This window comes from Loxodonta africana, chromosome 17 (assembly GCF_030014295.1).
Source record: "Loxodonta africana isolate mLoxAfr1 chromosome 17, mLoxAfr1.hap2, whole genome shotgun sequence".
NCBI classification, from domain to species: domain Eukaryota; kingdom Metazoa; phylum Chordata; class Mammalia; order Proboscidea; family Elephantidae; genus Loxodonta; species Loxodonta africana.
In genome coordinates this window covers 63,900,802-63,917,493 of record NC_087358.1, presented here as the reverse complement: position 1 = coordinate 63,917,493, position 16,692 = coordinate 63,900,802, and positions in this window count along the sequence as shown.

Below are 16,692 nucleotides of genomic sequence, written 5' to 3'. Positions count from 1 at the left end.
CAATTCAAGTCAGTTTCTCATACAAAAACTTATACACACATTGTTACGTGACCCTAGTTGCTATCCCTATAATTTGGCAGCACCCTCCTCCTCTCCACCCTGTACTTCCTGTGTCCATTCAGACAGCTCCTGTCCCCCTCAGCCTTCTCATCTCACCTCCAGACAGGAGCTGCCCACTTAGTCTCATGTGTCTACTTGAGCTAAGAAGCATACTCCTCACCTGTATTATTTTATGTCTTATAATCCAGTCTAATCTTTGTCTGAAGAGTTGGCTTCAGGAATGGTTTTAGTTTTGGGCTAATAGAGAGTCAGGAAGCCATGACCTCTGGGGTCCCTCCACTCTCAGTCAGACCATTAAGTCTGGTCCTTTTACCAGAATTTGAGGTCTGCATCCCACTTTTCTCCTGCTCCATCAGGGAATCTCTGTTGTGTTCCCTGTTAGGGCAGTCATTTGTGGTGGCTAGGCACCATCTAGTTCTTCCGGTCTCAGGCTGATGCACTCTCTGGCTTATGTGGCCCTTTCTGTCTCTAGGCTCATATTTTCCTTGTGTCTTTGGTGTTCTTCATTCTCCTTTGCTTCAGGTGGGTTAAGACCAATCGATGCATCTTATATGGCTGCTTGCTAACTTTTAAGACCCCAGACGCCACTCACCAAAGTGGAATTCAGAACGTTTTCTTAATATACTTTCTTATGCCAATTGACCTAGGTGTCCCTTGAAAACATGGTCCCCAGGTCCCTGCCTCTGCACCTCTGTCCCCCAGTGTTTGGTTGTGTTCAGGAAACTTCTTAGCTCTTACTGTATTGTGTGTTGTTCTTCTCTTCACCTAAAATAATTCTTGTCTACTACCTAATTAGCGAATACCCCTCCTCACACTCGTAACCATCAAAGAATGTTTTCTTCTGTGTTTAAACCTTTTCCTAGGTTCTTATACTAGTAGCCTCATACAATATTTGTCCTTTTGCAACTGACTAATTTTACTTAGCATAATGCCTTCCGGATTCCTCCATGTTATGAGATGTTTCATGAATTCATCATTGTTCTTTATTATTGCATAGTATTCCATTGTGTGAATATACCATAATTTATCCATTCCTCCATTGATAGGCACCTTGGTTGTTTCCATCTTTTTGCTACTGTAAAGAGTGCTGCAATGAACATGGGTGTACATATATCTATTCATGAGAGGGCTCCTAATTCTCTAGGATATATTCCAAGGAGTGGGATTGCTGGAACCTATGGTAGTTCTATTTCTAGCTTTTTAAGGAAGCACCAAATCGATTTCCAAAATGGTTGTAACATTTTACATTCCCACCAGCAGTGTATAAGTGTTTCAGTATCTCCACAACCTCTCCAACATTTATTATTTTGTGTTTTCTGGATTAATGCCAGCCTTGTTGGAGTGAGACGGCATCTCATTACAGTTTTGATTTGCATTTCTGTAATGGCTAATGATCATGAGCATTTCCTCATGTCTCTGTTAGCCACCTGAATGTCTTCTTTGGTGAAGTGCCTGTTCATATCCTTTGCCCATTTTTTAATTGGGTTATTTGTCTTTTTGTTGTTGAGATTTTGCAGAATGTTGTAGATTTTAGAGATTAGATGCTGATTGAATTTGTCATAGCCAAAATTTTTTCCCCAGTCTGTTGGTTGTCTTTTTACTCTTTTGATGAAGTCTTTGGATGAGAGTAAGTGCTTGATTTATAGGAGCTCCCAGTTATCTAGTTTCTCTTCTGGTGTTTGTGCATTGTTGGTTATATTTTGTATACTGTTTATGCCACATATTAGGACCCCTAGCATTGTCCCTATTTTTTCTTCCATGATCTTTATCATTTTAGATTTTATATATGGGTCTTTGATGCATTTTGAGTTAGTTTTTGTGCATGGTGTGAGGTATAGGTCTTGTTTCATTTTTTTGCAGATGGATATCCAGTTATGCCAGCACCATTTGTTAAAGAGACCGACTTTTCCCCACTTAACAGACTTTGGGGCTTTATCAAATATGAGCTCTTTAGAGGTGGATGAATTTATATCTGGATTCTCAGTTCTGTTCCATTGGTCTACGTATCTGTTGTTGTACCAGTGCCAGGCTGTTTTGACTACTGTGGCAGTATAATAGGATCTAAGATCAGGTAGTATGAAGCCTCCCACTTTGCTCTACTTTTTCCGTAATGCTTTACTTACCTGGGGACTCTTCCCTTTCCATATGAAGTTGGTGGTTTGTTTCTCCATCTCATTAAAAAATGCCATTAGAATTTGGATCAGGATTGCATTGCAGCTATAGATTGCTTTTGGCAGAATAGACATTTTCACAATGTTGAGTCTTCCTATCCATGAGCAAGGTATATTTTTCAACTTACGTAGGTCTCTTTTGATTTCTTGCAGTAGTATCTTATATATATATATATATATATATATATATATATATATATTTTGTATAGGTCTTTTACGTCTCTGGTTAGATTTATTCCTAAGTATTTTAACTTCTTGGGGGCTACTGTAAATGGTATTGATTTGGTGATTTCCTCTTCAATGTTCTTTTTGTTGGTGTAGAGGAACCCAAATGATTTTTGTATGTGTATCTTGTATCCTGGTACTTTGCTGAACTCTTGTATTAGTTCCAGTAGCTTTCTTTTGGATTATTTAGGGTTTTCTGTGTATAAGATCATATCATCAGCAAATAGAGATACTTTTACTTTGTCCTTACCAATTTCGATGACCTTTCTTTCTTCTTATAGCTTAATTGCTCTCACTATGACCTGCAGCACAATGTTGAATGAGAGTGGTGATAAAGGGCATCCTTGTCTGGTTCTTGTTCTCAAGGGGAATGTTTTCAGACTCTCTCCATTTATGATGATGTTGGCTGTTGGCTTTGTATAAATGCCCTTCATTATGTTGAAGAATTCCCCTTCTATTCCTTTTTTGCTGAGAGTTTTTTTTATCATGAATGGGTGTCTTAGTTATCTAGTGCTGCTATAACAGAAATACCACAAGTGGATGGCTTCAACAAAGAGAAGTTTATTTTCTCACAATACAGTAGGCTAAAAGTCCAAATTCAGGGTGTCAGCTCCAGGGAAAGGCTTTCTCTGTCGGCCTCCTCATCAATCTTTCCTAGACTAGGAGCTTCTCTATGCAGGGACCCCAGGTCCAAAGGACGTGCCCTGTTCCCAGCACTGCTTTCTTGGTGGTAGAGGTCCCCCATCTCTCTGCTTGCTTCTATTTTTATATCTCAAGAAATTGCCTCAAGGCACAATCTAATCTCATAGATTGAGTCCTGCCTCACTGACACAACTGCCACCCATCCTTCCTCATTAACATCATAGAAGGAGGCTCTACAATATACAGGAAAATAATACAATATCAAGAATCATGGCCCAGCCAAGTTGATAACACACATTTTTGGGGGGACATAATTCAATCCATGACGATGAGTGTCGGACTTTGCCAAATGCCTTTTTTGTGTGAATTGATAAGATCGTGTGGTTCTTGTCTTTTGTTTTATGTGGTAGATTACATTGATTGTTTTTCTAATGTTAAACCATCCCTGCATAACTGGTATGAATCCCACTTGGTCATGGTGAATTATTATTATTTTTTTTACATGTTGTTGAATTCTATTGGTTAGAATTTTGTTGAGAATTTTTACGTCTAAGTTCATGAGAGATATTGGACTGTAATTTTCTTTTTTTTTTTTTTATCTTTACCTGGTTTTGGTATCAGGGTTATGCTGGCTTCATAGAATGAGTTCAGGGGTATTCCACCCTTTTCTACGCTCTGAAATACCTTTAGTACTAGTGGTGTTAACTCTTCTCTGAAAGTTTGGTAGATTCTCCAGTGAAGCCATCAGGGCCAGGGTTTTTTTGTTGTTGTTGTTGGGTGTTTTAAAATTACCATTTCAATCTCTTCTTTTGTTACAAGTTTTTTTAGTTGTTCTCTCTCTGTTTGTGTTAGTTTAGGTAGGTAGCATGTTTCTAGAAATTTGTCTATTTCCTCTAGGTTTTCAAATTTGTTAGAGTACAGTTTTTCACAGTATTCTGTCATGATTCTTTTAATTTCAGTTGTGTCTGTTGTGATATCACCATCTCATTTCTTATTTGGGTTATTTGATTCCTCTCCTGTTTTTCTTTTGTCAGTTTGGCCAATGGCTTAATGATTTTGTTGATCTTATCAAAGCACCAGCTTTTGGTCTTGTTAACTCTTTCAATTGTTTTTCTATTCTCTATTTCATTTAATTCTGCCCTAATTTTTATTATTTCCTTTCTTCTGGTGCCCAAGGGCTTCTTCTGCTGCTCTTTTTCTATTTGTTTAAGTTGTAGGATAATTCTTTGATTTGGGCCCTTTTTTCTTTTTGGATGTGTGAATTTATTGCTATAAATTGACCTGCAATTATTGCTTTTGCTGTGTTCCAAAGGTTCTTGTAGGAAGTGTTTTCATTCTCATTTGATTCTGTGAATTTCTTTATTCCATCCTTAATTTCTTCTACAACCCAGTAGTTTTTGAGCAAGTGTTGTTCAGTTTCCATGTGTTTGATTTTTTTTTTCCTTGCTGCTATTGATTTCTACTTTTATGGCTTTATGGTCAGGAATGATTCTTTGTAATATTTTGATGTTTTGTATTCTGTTAAGGCTTGCTTTATGTCCTAATATGTGGTCTATTCTGGAGAATGTTCCATATGCATTGGAAAAGAAAGTATATTTGGCTGCTGTTGAGTGGAGCGTTCTGTGTACAGCCATGAGGTCAGGTTGGTTGATTGTGGCATTTAGATCTTAGTGTGTCTTTACTGAGCTTCTTTGTGGATGTTCCATCCTTCACCAAAAGTGGTGTGTTGAAGTCTCCTACTATTATGTGGAGCTATCTCTTCTTTCAATGCTGTTAGAATTTGTTTTCTGTATTTTGGAGACCTGTCATTGGGTGTGTAAATATTTATTATGGTTATATCCTTCCTGGTATATTGACCCTTTAATCATTATGTAGTGTTCTTCCTTATCCTTTTTGGTGGATTTTACTTTAAAGTCTACTTTGTCAGAAATTAATATTGCCACTCCTGCTTTTTTTGATGGTTGTTTGCTTGATATATATTTTTTCCATCCTTTGAGTTTTAGTTTGTTTGTGTCTCTAAGTCTAAGGTGTGTCTCTTGTAGGCAGCATGTAGATGGATCGTGTTTTTTTTTATCCATTCTGCCACTCTCTGTCTCTTTATTGGTGCATTTAGTCCATTTACATTCAACATAATTATCGATAGATATGAGTTTAGTGCTGTCATTTTAATGTCTTCTTTTTTGTGTGTTGTTGACAGTTTCTTTTTTTCCCCACTTAATTTTCTGTGCTAAGTAGTTTTTCTTTATGTATTGTTTCTTCCTCTTTTTCATTGTGTTTGCTTTTGTGTTTGCTGAGTCTTTATGTTTTTCTTGCTTTTTATTTTGATATGCAGGATTGTTAGTTTCTTTTGCAGTTACCTTAATATTTACCCCCATTTTTCTAAGTTTAAACCAAAATTTTATTCCTTTGTATCACCTTGACCTCCTCTCTATATGAAAGATCTACGACTACATTATCTTTTTAGTTCCTCTTTTTTGATTTAATGTTGTCATCTTTTACATAATGATGTCTCTGTTTCCCTGTTTTGAGCATTTAGCTTCAATTTATTTTTGTGATTTCCCTACCTGGGTTGATATCTGGTTGCTCTTCCCTGTTTTCTACTCTTGGGTTGTTATCTGATGTTATTGATTTTCTAATCAGAGGACTCCCAGTAGTATTTCTTGTAATTTTGGTTTGGTTTTTGCAATTTCCCTAAAATTCTGTTTATCTGGAAATGTCCTAATTTTACCTTTATATTTGAGAGACAGTTTTGCTGGATATAAAATTCTTGGCTGGCAATTTTTTTCCTTCGAGGCTTTATATATGTCATCCCATTGCCTTCTTGCTTACATGATTTCTGCTGAGTAGTCCGAGCTTTGTCTTATTGACTCTTTTTGTAGATGACTTTTCTGTTATCCCTAGCCACTCTTAAAATTCTCTCTTTATCTTTGGTTTTGACAAGTTTGATTATGTGTTGGTGACTTTCTTTTGGGATCTACCTTGTGTGGGGTTTGATAAGCATCTTGGATAGATATCTTCTCATCTTTCACTATATCAGGGGAGTTTTCTACCAACAGAACTTCAACAATTTTCTCTGCATTTTCTGTGATCCCTCCTGTTCTGGTACTGCAATCACTCATAGGTTATTCTTCTTGATAGAGTCCCATATAATTCTTAGGGTTTCTTTATTTTTTAAATTCTTTTATCTGATTTCTCCTCAAATGTGTTGGGGTTAAGTGCTTTACCTTCAGTCTTATGATTTCTGACTGCCATTTCCTCAGTTCTGTTCCTATGACTTTCTATTGAGTTGTCTAATTCTGAAATTTTATTGTTAATCTTCTGATTTTCTGTTTGCTGTCTCTCTATGGATTCTTGCAGCCTATTAAATTTGTCATTATGCTCTTCTCTAATCTTCTTAAGTTCCTCTAATGCTACTTCTGTGTGTTCCTTAGCTTGTTCTGCATTTTGCCTGATATTCTTCTTGATCTCTTGAAGAACTTTGTATACTAATCTTTTGTATTCTACCTCTGGTAGTTCCAGGAAGTTCTATTCATCCAGAAGATTAATTAATTCTTTGCTTTGGGAGCTCACTGAAGCCTTCATGTTCTGCCTCTTTAAGTGATTTGATATTGACTATTGTCTCCAAGCCATCAATATCTTATTGTATTTAACTTCCGGCCAACATGGCGCCATAGACAGAAGCACCATGCCATCCCTCCACAGCAAAGACCTGAAAAACTAAGTAAAACAGAGACAAACATCATTCCTGGAACCTGAAGTGTGAAAGGAAAAGATAAAAAATTCAGCCAAACACCAAAAAGATTAAGAAACTTCCAGAGGACAGGGAGCGAGGAGAGATATGTACGAAGGGCCCCATCAGCTAACGCAGCATGGATCTGCCACTTTGGACTTCTGTCAGGGATCGGCGGACAGAAGGCACGGGAAAGCAGCTCCACAGAGCTCCCAGCAGGAGACAGAGCACCCGGTAACCAGCGATAAATGCTTTCCTACCCCCCATCCTCTCCTCACTGCTCTACATCCCAGCTTCCTGGCTGGCTGTGGTGGCTCAGCTGGCCGGGAAGTGCAGAGTCCATGCCACTTGGATTTGCCCCACCCACACCAGAGATCAATTGACAGGGAGTATGAGAAAGCAGCTTCATGAAGTTCCCAGCATGAGGCAGAGCACCCGGTAATAAGCGATGCACACTTTCCTAACCCTGTCCTTCTTCCCCTTCCTCCCCACTTCAGCCTCCTCTGCTTCCCACCAGCTGCAGTCTCTTGGTTGGAAAGCAACTGCTTTGACCTCAGGCTGCTTGGATTTGCCATGCCCACACTGGCCAGCCCTCTAAGCTGGTGTTGTTTCTGTTTCTTTTGGATTCTTCTGTGCCTCCCACCACCTCTCCCACCTTTCTCTCGAACATCTGGCTCTGTGTGTCATCTTTGCTTGTTCTTGAAAGGCTGTGAAGCCCCACTCAACTGGGGAACCACTACCCCGGACCACGACACCATGCTGGTGGGATCTCTGGGGCTTTTTTTTTTTTTTTCCTTTGTTCTGTTTTGTTTGTATTCTTTTCCTTTACATGGCTTGGGAGCCCCTTCTAGCCAGGCTGCATGCACGACTTAGGAGCCACTCCCCCAATCTGCACAGCCACGTAGGTGCAATCCCTGGGGGCATTTCTTTTTTTCTTTTCTCTTTTTCTCCTTCTGTCTATCTTCATTTCTCAGTTCTCATATCTCTATACTTACCCTCTTTGCCTGTCTCCTGAATACCTGACGCTGTCTTACATTTATACCCTCTCTAGCCAGGCTATATTGTGCAGCCTGGGAGCCATTTCCCAGGTCTTCACGGCCCTATTAGTAGGACTTCTGGAGGCTTTTCTTTTTTCCAAATTTTTATCTAGTTATTTTTTTCTTTTCCCCATTTCTTGGGTTCTTATCTCTCCACTCCAACAGTAAGCTCATTTAGCACCCTATTTTTTCTTTGTTTGTTTTTGGCTACTGTTTGTCTCTCCTCTTTCCAATACTAGCTCCACACATCACAACCTCCCTCCTCTTTCCTGCCTACCTGCACTGTGCACTGAACATTACACTCCCAAGCAGCACAGGGGTGGCCTACCAAAACCTACCCAGCACTAATTCCTGGCGCACCCTGTTGGCCCTAATATGTACAAAAAACAACCCATTCGAGCCCCTTCCCTTCAGCTGGACCTGCCCTGCTACACCATAGATGAGTGACTGCCCTGCCCTGGGACAAAGAGGTGAAAAGTACCGTGATTACAGATGAGCAAACAACAAAGAATGCACAGGCTGCCTCCTCAGACATAACCAAATAAAACAAAAAATCAGGATAAAACAAACAAATCTACAATTAAGAAATGGAGAAAATAAGTACTGAATGTCCCAAAGACAGCAGACAATGTCAAAACATATTCAAAAAATAGGACAGGATGGTACCAGTAGGCATCTAAAATAAAACACCAGATAACTTTCCAGTAGAAGAAAAGGCACTAGAACTACCTGACAGGTAATTAATATCTCTAATATTCAGAGCTATCCAAGACAAAAATGAGGAAAACATAGACAAATTTATGCAAAAGACAGACAAATTCCTAGAAAATACAAACAAAAAATGAAAGAACTCAGGAAAATAATACAGAACAAAATGGCAAAATAAATTCGAAACTAGAAATCATACAAAAACAAGAATTAGAAATCCAAAAGACAAACAACAAGATTTCAGAAATGGACAGTGCCACAGAAGGGCTGAGGGGCAGGTTTGAAGTGATGGAAAACAAGATTAGCGAAACTGAAGACAAACACGTGGATACAACCCCGTTTGAGGAAAAATCAGAAAAAGAAATGAAGAAAAATAAAGAAACCCTGAGATTATGTGGGATACAATCAAAAGGAAAAATTTGCAAGTGATCAGAGTTCCAGAACAGGGAGAGAAAACGGAAAACACAGAGAGGATCATTGAAGAATTACTGACAAAAAAAACTTCCCTAATATCATGAATGATGAAAAGCTGACCATCCAAGAAGCTCAACAAACCCCATATAGGATAGACCCAAAAGAAAAATACCAAGGCATATCATAATCACACTCACTAAAACCTAAGACAAAGAAAAAATCCTGAGAGCAGCTCAAGAAAAACAAAAAGTCACATACAAAGGAGAAACAATAAGACTAAGCTCTGATTATTTGGCAGAAACCATGCAGGAAAGAAGGCAATGGGATGACATATATAAAACCTTGAAAGAAAGAAATTGCCAAACAAGAATAATATACCCTGCAAAACTTTCATTCAAATATGATGGTGAAATTAGGACATTTCCAGATAAACAGAAACTAAGGGAATATATAAAAACCAAACCAAACTTATAAGAATTGTTAAAGGGAGTCCTTTGGTCTGATAACAAACAACGTCATACCATGGCATGAATCTAGGATGCAAGACTGTGCCAGCCAGATAACAACCTATGAAATGAACTCTCAAGGACTATCCAAAACCAAAAGAATTGCAACAGGTAACCAGAGAGGTTAATCTGTAAATGACAACAACGTCAGAACAATAAAAGAGGGAATAAACAGTGTGGGTATAGAACTTTCTAATGGAGAGGGAGGCAAGGCGATAACAGAGTAATAATAGACCGGTTCAAACCTAGGAAGATAAGGATAAATTTCAAGGTAACCATAAAGAAAGTTAACAAACCTGCTCATTTAAATAAAGAAGAAAAACATAAAGTCTCAATAAAAACAAAATCTACAAAAACAAAAGACATGAGAAAGAAATCCACAAACAAAAGGAACTCAGCACAGGATATAGGAGGAACAAAGGAAATGTTAGAACCACAAAAAAAGCACTACAAAATGAGAGAAATAAACTCACACCTATTAATAATTACACTGAATGTAAATGGCCTAAATGTACCCATAAAGAGACAGAGAGTGACAGAATGGATAAAAAAACAGGATCCATGAAAATGCTGTCTACAAAAGACACACCTTAGAAAGAAAGATATAAATTAATTAAAAATCAAAGGATGGAAAAAATATATATATCAAGCAAGTAACTACCAAAAAAGAGCAGGAGTGGCAATACTAATCTTAGATAAAACAAAATCCACCATAAAAGACAAAGAAGGGCACGACGTAAAGATTAAAGGGATAGTCCATCACAAAGACTTAACCATAATAAACATCTATGCACCCAATGACAGGGCTCCAAAATACATAAAACAAACTCTAACAGTACTGAAAACAGAAATTGACAGTTCCACAATAATAGTAAGTGACTTCAACACACTACTCTCAGTAAAAGACAGAACATCTAGAAAGAAACTCAGTGAGGATACAGAAGAGCTAAAGAGCACAATCAGCCAACTTGACCTCATAGACATATACAGAACGCTCCACCCGACAGCTCCAAAGTACACATTCTTGTCCAGTGCACATGGAATGTTCTCCAGAATAGACCACATCTTAGGCCACAGAACAACCCTCAACAAAATCCAAAACATTGAGATAAAACAAAGTATCTCCCCTAACCACAACGCCATCAAAGTAGAAATTAACACCAGGAAGAATAAGGAAAAAAAAAAAAAATCAATTATATGGAAACTGAACAACACCCTGCTTAAAAACTACTGGGTGATAGAAGAAATCAAATGTGAAATAAAAAAATTTGTAGAATCAAATGAGAATGAAAATACATCATACCAAAACCTTTGGGACACAGCAGAGGCAGTCCTCAGAGGTAAAGTTATAGAAACAGATGCACACATCAAAAAAGAAGAAAGGGACAAAATCAAAACGTTAGCTACAGAACTTGAACAAACAGGAAGAGAACAGCAAAAGAAACCCACAGCCACCAGAAGAAAGGAAATAATGAAGATTAGAGCAGAAATAAATGAAATAGAGAATGGAAAAACAACAGAAAGAATCAACAAAATCAGAAGTTGGTCCTTTGACAAGATCAACAAAATTGACAAACCACTGGCCAAACTGACAAAAGAAAAACAGGAGAAAACGTGAATAACCCAAATAAGAAATGAAATATGGGGCATTACAACAAACCCAACTAAAACAAAACAGATCATAACAGAGTATTATGAAAAACTATACTCCAACAAATTTGAAAACCTAGAGGAAATAGACAAATTTCTAGAGACACACTACATACCAAAACTAACACAAAATGACATTGAAAATCTGAACAGACCCATAGCAAGAGAAGAGATTGAAAAGGTTATTAAAAAAAAAAACAAAAAACTCCCAGTCAAAAAAGCCCCAGCCCAGATGGCTTCACTGGAAAATTCTACCAAACATTCGGTGAAGAGCGTACAACAGCACTACTGAAACTATTTCAGAACATAGAAAAGGAAGTGATACTTCTGAATTCATTCTATGAAGCCAGCATAACCCTGACACCAAAACCGGGCAAAGACAAAAAAAAAAAAAAAAAAAAAAAATTACAGACCACTATCTCTTATGAATATAGATGCAAAAATTCTCAACAAAATTCTAGCCAAGAGAATTCAGCATCATATAAAAAAAACAATACACCATGACCAAGTAGAATTCATACCAGGTATGCAAGGATGGTTCAACATTAGAAAATCAATCAATGTAATTCACCACATAAATAAAAGGAAAGAAATCACATGATCATCTCAATAGACACAGAAAAGGCATTCGACAAAGTTCAACACCCATTCCTGATAAAAATTCTCAATAAAATTGGTATAGAAGGGAAATTTCTCAACATAATAAAGGACCTCTATGCAAAACCAATGGTCAGCATTATTCTTAATGGAAAGAGGCTGAAAACATTCCTCCTGAGAAGAGGAACAAGACAAGGATGCCCTTTATCACCACTCCTATTTAACATTGTGTTGGAAATACTAGCTAGAGCAATAAGGCAAGAAACAGAAATAAAGGGCATCCAAATTGGTAATGAAGATGTGAAACTGTCCTTATTTGCGGATGATGTGGTACTATACATGGAAAACCCAAAAGACTCCATGAGAAGGCTACTGTAACTAATAGAAGGATTCAGCAGATTAGCAAGATACAAGCTAAAAATACAAAAATCAGTTGGATTCCTATACGCCAATAAAAAGAACGATGAAATCAGGAAAACAATACCATTTATAATAACCCCTAAAATAATAAAATTCTTGGAAAAAAATCTAACTAAGGATGTAAAAGAGCTATGCAACGAAAACCACAAAACACTACTGCAAGAAACCAAGAGATCTACATAAGTGGAGAAGCATACCATGCTCATGGATAGGTAGACTCAACATTGTGAAAATGACAATGCTACCCAAAGTGATTTACAAATACAATGCAAAACCGATCCAAATACTGACAACATTCTTTAAAGAGATGGAAAAACTTATCATTAACTTTATATAGAAAGAGAAGAAGCCCCAGATAAGTAAAGCACTATTGAAGAAGAAAAGTAAAGTAGGAGAACTTGCACTACTTGACCTCAGAATCTACTATACAGCCACGGTTGTCAAAACAGCCTGGTATTGGAACAATGACAGATATATTGACCAATGGAAAAGAATTGAGAACCCAGATGTAAATCCATCCACTTATGGTCCTCTGATTTTCAACAAGGGCCCAAAGTCCACCAAGTGGGGAAAAGACAGTCTTTTTAACAAACGGGGCTGGCAAAACCAGATGTCCACCTGCAAAAAAAATGAAACAAGACCTATACCTCACACCATATACAAAAACTAATTCAAAATGAATCAAAGACCTAAATGTAAAGCCAAAAACTATGAAGTTCATAGAAGAAAAAATATGATCAATGCTAGAGGCCCTAAATATATGGCATTAACAGGATACAGACCACAATCAACAGTACACAAGCTCCAGAGGATAAGCTAGATAACTGGTATCTTCTAAAAATTAAACACTTATGTTTATCAAAAGACTTCACCAAAAAAGTAAAAAGAGAACCTGCAGACTGGGGAAAAAATTTTGGCTATTACAAATCAGACAAAGGTCTAATCTCTAAAATCTACAAGAAAATCCAACACCTCTACAACAAAAAGATAAATAATCCAATTAAAAAATGGGTGAGAGAATGAACAGACACTTCACCAAAGAAGACATTCAAGCAGCCAACATACACATGAGGAAATGCTCACAATCTCTAGCCATCAGGAGAAATGCAAATCAAAACCACGATGAGATACCATCTCACTCTGGCATTACTGGCATGAATCAATAAAACAGAAAATAACAACTGTTGGAGAGTCTGTGGAGAGTTCAGAACTCTTATGCACTGCTGATGGGAATGCAAAATGATACAACCATTTTGGGAAACAATATGGCGCTTCCTTAAAAAGAAAGAAATAGAAATACCATATGATCCAGCAATCCCACTCCTAGGACTATATCCTAGAGAAATAAGAGTTGTCACACGAATAGACATACGTACACCCATGTTCACTGCAGCATTGTTCACAATGTCAAAAAGTCGGAAACAACCTAGATGCCCATCAACAGATGAATGGATAAACAAACTGTGGTACATGTACACAATGGAGTATTACGCAACAGTATAGACCAAGGATGAATCTGCGAAGCATCTCATAACATGGATGCATCTGAAGGACATTATGCTGAGTGAAATGTCAATCACAAAAGGACAAATACAGTATGAGGCCACTACTATAAAGACTCATGAAAAGGTTTACATATAGAAAAACAATCTTTGATGGTTACCAGGGAGGGGAGGGGTGGGGATGGAAAAACACTTAATAGACAATAGATAAGTGGTAACTTTTGTGAAGGGTAAGACAGTACACAATACTGGGGAAGCTAGCACAACCTGCTTAATGCAAGTTCATGGTAGCTCCATAGACACATCCAGACTCCCTGAGGGACCGAGTTGCTGGGCTGAGGGCTGTGGGTACCGTGGTCTCGAGGAACATCTAGCTCAATTGGCATAACATAGTGTATAAAGAATATGTTCTACATTCTACTTTGATGAGTAGCATCTGGGGTCTTAAAAGCCTGTGAGCGGCCATCTAGGATACTCCACTGGTCTCACTCCTTTGGGAGCAAGGAAGAATGAAGAAAACTAAAGACACAAGGAAACATTAGTCCAAAGAACTAACAGACCACATCTACCATGGTCTCCACCAGACTGAGTCCAGTACAACTACGTGGTACCCGGCTACCACCACTGACTTCTCTGACAGGGATCACAATAGAGGGTCCCAGACAGAGCTGGAGAAAAATGTAGAATAAGATTCTAACTCAAAAAAAAGACCAGACTTGCTGGCCTGATGGTGACTGGAGAAACCCTGAGATTATGGCCCCTAGGCACCCTTTCAGCTGAGTAATGAGGTCACTCCTGAGGTTCACCCTTTAGCCAAAGATTGAACAGATCCATGGAACAAAATAAGACTAAAGGGGTGCACCAGCCCTGGGGCAGTGACTGAAAGGCAGGAGGGAACAGGAAAGCTGGTAATAGGGAACCCAGGGTTGAGAATGGAGAGTGTTGACATGTCATAGGGTTGTTAAACAATGTCATACAACAATGTGCGTACTAAGTGTTTGATGAGAAACTAGTTTGTTCTGGAAATTTCTTCTGAAGTTTAGTAAAAAAAAAAAAAGGAATCAGGAAAAAAAGTCATTGTATTTATTTATCTTATTTTTTTTTTTTTTACAGCATCCTAGCTTCTTGCTTTGTTTTGTTTTGGTATGTCCAAATAGGCTGCCTGAGTGAGCTAGTTTGGTTATTGGTGCCTTTGAAGCTCTAACGTCCTGTCACCAGGTGATTAGAGCAGGTACTAAGTATATGAGCCCAGAAGTCTGTTTACTTTTCTTGTATGGATTCAGCTCAGGTATCCTGGTAGCCTGTCACCAAGTGTGTGGTGCAGGCTCTCACCTACAGTCTTAGATGAGCAGGGGTGATTGGTGTAGGCACAGGTGTCTGGCTGCATGAGGCAGTCACATGCTGAGCAAGCCAGGGGACTGATAACTGCCCCTGAGTGTCTGTGAGGAAAGCATGTTCCTGTTCCCTAGTGTGCCTAGGTGGGTGGGTTTTGTAGCCAGACTATGGGCACCCAGTGCTGTTGGCTGTAAGGACTGGGAGGTACCACTTATCCTTGGATCCCTTTTGAGGGTGGCTAGGTAGCATGGGTGAAGTCACCAGTCCTCAGGCCTCTGATGTGGGTAGGTGAGGACTGTGCTTAATAGGCAGAGTAGTGTCAAACGTCACGAACCTACCTTTCTACTACATAGCTGAAACAGTTGAAGTTAGGCTTTAGTTATATACCCATCCTGTCGTACTGTGCTAATGAGGGCCTCTACTGTTGAAATGGGCCCTCATAGTTCTATGCAGAGGTGAAAGGCATTCAAAGTCCTTAAGCAAAGGAGCTGTTTCTGCCCTGAGTTCCCAGCTTAGGCCATCTGGCAGATCATTTTTTCCCTGTTTGTTAATTTGTTCCTTCTCCAAGGTCAGTAGGATAGCTCGGGGTGAGAGACTGGTCCTACTTACAGTCCAGGGAAAGCCGGCTTGAGACCCAATGCAGAGTGGGGAGGGATCAGTTAAATGGGAGAGAGTTTTTTCCAAAGGGGTGTTTTTTGGTCCACACAGTAGATCAAACGCAAGTGCTTATCTTTTGTCTTTTTAGAAAGACCTTTTCAGACCACCATATGTAAACAAATACCCCCCCCCGCAAACAACGTCATTCTCTAATCCCCTCATCCTGCTTTATATTTCTTCATAGTAATACTTCCTAAGCGTAAAGCTAATGGAAGAATTCATAAACATAAATATAGACAAATGTGACTACATAGAAATATAAAATTTTAGAATGCCAAAGAAGCATTTTTTTGTTGTTATCAAACAAAATTAAAAGGCAAATTAAAACACTGGGAAGATATTTATAATCAATATTGGAAAATTTTGGAAATTGAATATGGAAAAGGAAAATGAGTTCATACATAATAAGAAGAAAGCTTTTGTCTTATAGAAAGTGGGCAAAGGTCTTGAACTGACTAGTCCATTCACAGAACACAAATTAATGACAATTAAATTTGGGGAAAAAAATTAAATCTCACCAGTGGTATATAAAATATAAATTCAAACAAAGAGATGGCATTTTTTAACCTATGAGATTAGAATGATTTTAAAAAAGAATACAACTCTACATGGTAAGACAGATACTCAAGCTCTCTTGGTAAGGGTATAAACTGATTCACACTTTTATTATATTAGTTATTTATTGCTGTGTAACAAATTACCCCAAAATTTGGAAGCTTGAAACAATAAACATTTATTACCTCAGGATTCTTTGAGTCAGAAACATGGGAATGACTTAGCTGGTAGCTCACATAGTTGTAGCCAGTCTATTGGCTAAGGTGATAATCACCTCATGATTTGAGTAGGGCATGAGAATCTGCTTCTAAGCTCACTCACGTGAGTGTTGGCAAACTTCAGTTCCTCACCACGTGGACTTCCCCATTGGCTGCCTGAGTGTCCTCACAACATGGCAGCTGCCTTCTCTCAGGGCAATTGATGCAAGAGAGAGAAGCCACAGTGTCTTTTATAACCTATCCTTAGAAGTGACATACCATCACT